Source organism: Biomphalaria glabrata, chromosome 16 (assembly GCF_947242115.1).
Source record: "Biomphalaria glabrata chromosome 16, xgBioGlab47.1, whole genome shotgun sequence".
Taxonomy (NCBI): Eukaryota; Metazoa; Mollusca; class Gastropoda; family Planorbidae; genus Biomphalaria; species Biomphalaria glabrata.
In genome coordinates, this window is record NC_074726.1 from 20,316,825 (window position 1) to 20,322,824 (window position 6,000).

Consider the following 6,000-nt stretch of genomic DNA (forward strand, 5'->3'; position numbering starts at 1 on the left):
GAGACGGGGCAGAATCTGATGTGGCTAATCAAGCCAATTCTAGAACGGCAGACTTTTCACAGTTCGTGCATGAGCATGAAACTGTTTTAGGGCTAGCTGACAGAGCAGCTTTCTTTTTCTTTCTCTTAACTAAGGTAGCTTCGTTTCTTTTGCTCTCAGCGAGGATCGTACCATCACACGTACTGTCTGCCTCCATGCTGTTCGGTCTTTGGCTATTTCCTCACACATACTTTGGTTGATATCTGTGGTTCTCATGTCTCGCTTGCAGACATCTCTACATGTTAGTCTTGACTTCCTACACAAGCTCAGCAAATAAGATACTTTTGGGATTCTACCATCTGGCATACGAGTTAAATGTCCGAGCCAGTAGTAGTTAGGAGAACATAGATACTGTAAACATTGGCCACTTTTAAAACGTCCTGATTGGAGACATGATATCGACCGGAGATCCAAATTATGCGTCCCAGGCAGCGCAAGTGGAAACTATTTAATCTGTATTCTTGGTACATGTATGTTGACCAGCTTTTACTGCCGTAAGCAAGAGTTCTCACAACACAGGCATTGGTGTAGTGGTATCCTTTGTACGGATATTACGTAACGCCAAAACTAATTGTTTAATCCCATTTCTTCTCGTGTAACAAATAAAAAAAAAACTTACTCCCTCCCCAAATGTAGACTAAAATAACAAGAAAATTCGAATCTTGCAAAAGACTTATTTATTTATTATACTTATTTTTACTTATGTATTATCATTTTCCAAAATTACATTTTACATCATGGTATCCATAGAAAGACTCGTGGTTTCGTGGCTGCTTTTTCTAAAATTCTTGAAGGAGCAACACTTGAGTTGGGCAATACTTGAGTTGGGCAATACTAACCGTTTTAATGTTATAGCATAGAAAATTTAAAGAAAAAGTCAGGCCTTAGAGTGAAACCCCAGGGCACAAGACGTAGGGACAGACCAACAAGCATGTGGCTGTGCAGTACACTAGATAGCTAGATGAAGCATAGTGAGGACAGGAAGTAGCTGGGAAGCCATTAAAAAACTAGAGAGAGACTTTGGAGAGGGGCTTATTTTTACTGAGGCCCTAATGTTCCATCAGGAACTCAATGGTAAGATGATGTCAAGTTCAAAGTTCAACTTAGCGTCCTTGACATTGTTTAGTAGATGGTGAAAATCTACACCACGCTGGAGTCTAGTGACACCGTCTGTTAGTTTCTCGCTCCTGGGTCGCCAGTATCTTGGGGAATGCCTTCCTTTTCCAAGTTAGCTACCTTATTGCTTTTGATGGTCACGTGACCCTGGATACTGACCAACGAAATCAAACTGTACGCCACATAGCTAATTATTATTGGCACACTAAAGTTTGATATATGACCTACGTAGACTACTTAATAAGGCGACAGTTTGTAGACTAGAATTTTTACAACTTGTTAATAAGTTGTTTTCAGGAGGAATATTTGTTACGTTAAACGTCATCATTTGAAGGGGAGGCTACAAGAGGGGCATTGAGTATGAAGTCCGAAAGGCGGGATAGCGTAATGCTTCTAACTGGCGGCATAAATAACACGCCCAAGTGGCGGCATAGAACAACGCGCCCAAGTTGCGGCATAGAATAACACGCCCAATTGGCGGCATAGAACAACGCGCCCAAGTGGCGGCATAGAATAACACGCCCAATAGGCGGCATAGAACAACGCGCCCAAGTGGCGGCATAGAATAACACGCCCAAGTGGCGGCATAGAATAACGCGCCCAAGTGGCGGCATGGAATAACGCGCCCAAGTGGCGGCTTAGAATAAAGCGTCCATGTAGCGTAAGTTGTTACAACTAAAACGGCTGGTTCAAACTGAGTTGTAAGTCCGTACTCCTGTTTAATTTGTTTCTCTTTATGTGTGAGTGTGTGAGTGAACATGTTTGTACGTACATCATCTAAGCGTGTGTGTGTGCTTGTTTCAAAATGTGTGAGTGTATGCGCGAAGTAGGTCATTGAAAGAGTTGCAGAATCAGCGGGTCAGGAGTCTAGGGTAGATAGAAAACCTTGAAGATATAAACCTATACTACTGCATGCGAGATTGAAGCGGGGCGGGAAAACACTGGTGTAGAAAAGGCAGGGGGAGATAATGAGGGCATCAAGTAGGGGAAACCATCATGAAAATGTAAAACACGTAAAGCTGATAAAAAAAAGAGAGAGAATTTTTTTAAAGCAACAGAAAGAGAGAAAGCTATTAAACAACAAAGAAATACTTTGGCCTACCTAATAAAAGCTAAACTAACTTAAAATGTCAAGATGATTGGTAGGAATGTATTCTCTTCAACATTTGCAGTTCTATTATTACTTACAAATATAATTAGAAGCACTATTTTTCTCTATACTGTCCTCATATAAACACAAATAATAATAAAAAAATGTATTCATAATATGTATATAATGAAAATAATTTTTTTTTTGTTTCCTCCCCAATCCCCAATCTATTTCTAATGTAAATATCAGCGGATAAAGAAAAGGAGGGGGTGGGGGGGGGGCTCTAGTTTTAGCTTTTCAACTCTAACCTGCCCCTGACAGTGGGCCTGGGTTCCAGGCTGTGATGGTGGGGCCCCCTTCCGTAAGCTGAGTAAGACAGAAATTCAAACGAGTCATCCTATATGTATCATTAGAGTGCCAAAAAAAAAACACAACATTTTAAGGTATGTTCAATGTATGTAGCACTTTTAGAACGTATTGCTACCAGTAGACTGCATGCAGTGAGGACTACGTACAAATAATAGTGCATGGTACTTAAGTAATGAGAACCCCTGTGGGGCTCCTCTTAGTCATGGGTCCGTGCGCAATGAAACTCTTGCCTCGCCGCCGTCCCTTAAAATTGATCCCATTTTAGTTCAATAAAATCGAGTATGTGTGTTAATGTTTTGTATGGAGTGGGGTTGACGCCGATGGTGACATTTAAGTTTACGGCAGAGAAAACCGGAAGGGGGTAGGGGCGCAGTACCAAGACCAGTCCCACCTTTTCACACCGACGTCTATATTTATTTTAAATTACAGAACCGCTCCCCAATTAAAGATCAGGGTCAGATTGGGGGAAAGGAAGGCTATATGTTTTTAAAAACTACATTTGGTTGGCATAAGAAATAAAAAGAAACGAAAAACACCAACAAATTTGATACGTAATGGATTTACTTTCTGTACAAAACTTTTGGAAGTGTCACAATCCACCCGCTCTCCCTCCCCCAATCTACAGTTTTATAACTTCCCCTGCAAAGACTACCAAAATAGTATGGGCTGTTTTCAGAACAACTTATTACTCAATTTGACTCTGCATGCTCTGTCACGTTAAAAAGAGTACCAATGTTAATACAATTAGTTAGTTCCCTAGTTAGTTAGTTCCCTAGTTAGTTAGTTCCCTACCGTGATGGTCCTGTGGACTTCAATGTGTCTCCCTCTTACAGGCAGTCCACTTTGATCTTTAAGACTTGCCTCAATGAAGGAATTTTAAAAAAGGAATTCCACAATTTTCCCTAGAAATGATAAGAAGTGCGCCAGTGTTAATTACCTATTTTCTGTTGACCCTAACCCTAACAACTTGAAGAAAGAAACAAATACAACTCCTGCCAACTCTTTAAGTCTGACGACAAAGTTTTAGCGGCAAACGGGAGTTGTACGAAATCTTGACTACGATCTATACATAAAAACACTAAAGGAAAAAAAGACACAGAAACACCAAGTCTTCCTGAAACATTGAGTCGGCCAGACGTCAGCCGACTGTAGTGAGTCTGAACCCTCAAGGCTTACCTAATATACAGCTGTCTGGAAACGATGTATCTTTACCGGTTGTTAAGAGCTGTGGCGAAGAGAGGGCGGGGGAGGTCGTGGATGTAGAGGAGATGCCATAACGCGTTTTTTTTTCTTCTTCTAATCATTTTTTTTCTTAAACGTTGGGCAATTTCTAACAGCTGAAACTGGTACTCACTTCTTTTAGTATATTTAAAATGTTAATAAGATGAAGTCACGTGGCTTATAGTTATAGTGTTTATAGTGTTAATGAAAAGTTGGTGTTTGACTTTTATGTTAATAGGATGAAGTCACGTTGCTTATGGTATTAATGAAAAGTTGTTTTTTTTTTTACTTTTATGTTAATGAGATGAAGTCACGTGGTTGTTTATAATGTTAATATGAAAAGTGCGTTTGAATATTATTTTAATGAGATGAAGTCACGAGGCTTTTATAATCAATGGTTGGTGTGTTTGACTATTATGTTAAAAAGATGAAGTCAGGTGGTTGTTTATAGTGTCATCTTCCGTTTCTTTGACTATTATGTTAATGAGATAAAGTCACATGTTTTTTAATGTTGATTAAAAGGTTGCTACATGTTTGATTATAGTATTAATTAGTTCATGTAAAACATCACCTCAATATTTCTTTTGTTTTATATCATTCGTGTGTTCATTTACATTGGAAGATCATCTCATCCTAGATCAAACCTTCCGTAGGACGGCCGGGACTGGCGGCAGGCAAGGTTCGAACCCGTGACGATTATGAGCGCAATCCAGAATGCATACCACACAATCAGGTTTAATATTAATGATATGATGTGTTATTTTTTTGGTTTTTAAGTATTTGAAAATAATTCATTGGTTCAAGTGTTTATTACACTAAAAGTTCAACACAGAGATCTGCTCTTTGTTTACACTTTGATATATTAGATCCGGTTTACCTTCTGTGAAAAAATAAAAGGAAGAGAGAAAAAAAAGAGGAAGCTTTACGGAGAAATGTGGTGGTCAGGTCATATAATGGAGCCTAAAAACAACATAGGAAAAAAGAAAAGAGACATTACTAAAGATTTCAAACTAAGAACAAAAGTTCGCCGTTGTCATGGAAGTCATATTAAAAAGTCACAGTTGCAAACTAAATAGTATAAAGTACTCGATGCAACAAGTAAAAGACCTTAAAAATGTGATTTTACTCTGCTGAAAACTGCACACAGATTATTTTATTTCTACTTTATTTAAATAGTTCACTTCTCAGTACTTTCATAATGTTGAACATCAGATAATGCTTTCAATGTATGGATTAACCACCATGCATACAAATCTCTAATAGTTTTAGTGTCTTATGTGTTTGAAAAAATTACTTCTACTTTCAAACTTTCAAGGGGGCGGTTGGTAAACGAGGGGTCATGTAGCCAGCAAACTGACCAAGCGTCTTTATATTTCACAAGTCATGTCAAGTACCCTTTAAAGTTTGGTGGGGCATTCCATATGGTCCCAACATTTAAGATCTCTGCATTAACCAAGAGTCGAACCGTAGACATCCTGGGTAAAAAGCAAAACACTTGTAACTCCTCCACCCTAACCCTAGAATATCTTGTATTAGTTTTCATTATGTAAAGGTTATCAAGTTTAGATGAAAGGTTTGTTCTCCATTATTGCATTATGTTTAAATTCTTCCCACGTATTTATATTTATTAAAATGTTATCTCTTAATTGTTAATGTTTTACATATTGACTGTATATCAATGCAGAGACGGCATTAGCATAGCGCACTGGCGGATCCAGAACTTTGGAGTGGGGGGGGGCGATTTTTTTCCAAACCCTAACCCTAACGCCCAGTAAACCCTAACCCTATGCATAAACGTGCGTACAGCATATATATATATATATATATATATATATATATATATATATATATATATATATATATATATATATATATTCGACATATGAGAATAAAATAAGATTGTTTCTCAATCTTCGACAAAAAAAAAACGAAAAAAAAACAGTCTTTCTCTTGCAAGCTTGGGGGTCTGGGATCGCACTGTAAGCTTCTTCAGTGGGGTTCGGGGCAAAGCCCCGACGGCCAAAAGCGTTTTCTTGCATTTTTCTCTGCAGAAACGCATTCTTCTGACATCTACAGCCCATTATTTATCAGTGGGTTCGGGGCGAAGCCCCGACGCCAAAAGCGTTTTCTTGCATTTTTCACGGCTGAAACGCATTCTCCTGACA

General features: G+C 38.6%; 2 protein-coding genes across 2 annotated transcripts in view; both read right to left on the reverse strand.

The window, feature by feature from the left end:
* Positions 1-3,788, reverse strand: part of LOC106069597 (collagen alpha-3(VI) chain-like) — a 130,665-nt gene extending 126,877 nt beyond the window's left edge. The window contains exon 1 of the mRNA XM_056013587.1: positions 3,407-3,788. The gene's annotated coding sequence lies outside the window, so the exon portion shown is untranslated. The remainder of the gene's footprint in view (positions 1-3,406) is intronic.
* LOC106066853 (uncharacterized) overlaps positions 1-6,000 on the reverse strand; it is a 443,149-nt gene that overhangs the window by 311,970 nt on the left and 125,179 nt on the right. The window lies entirely within an intron of this gene.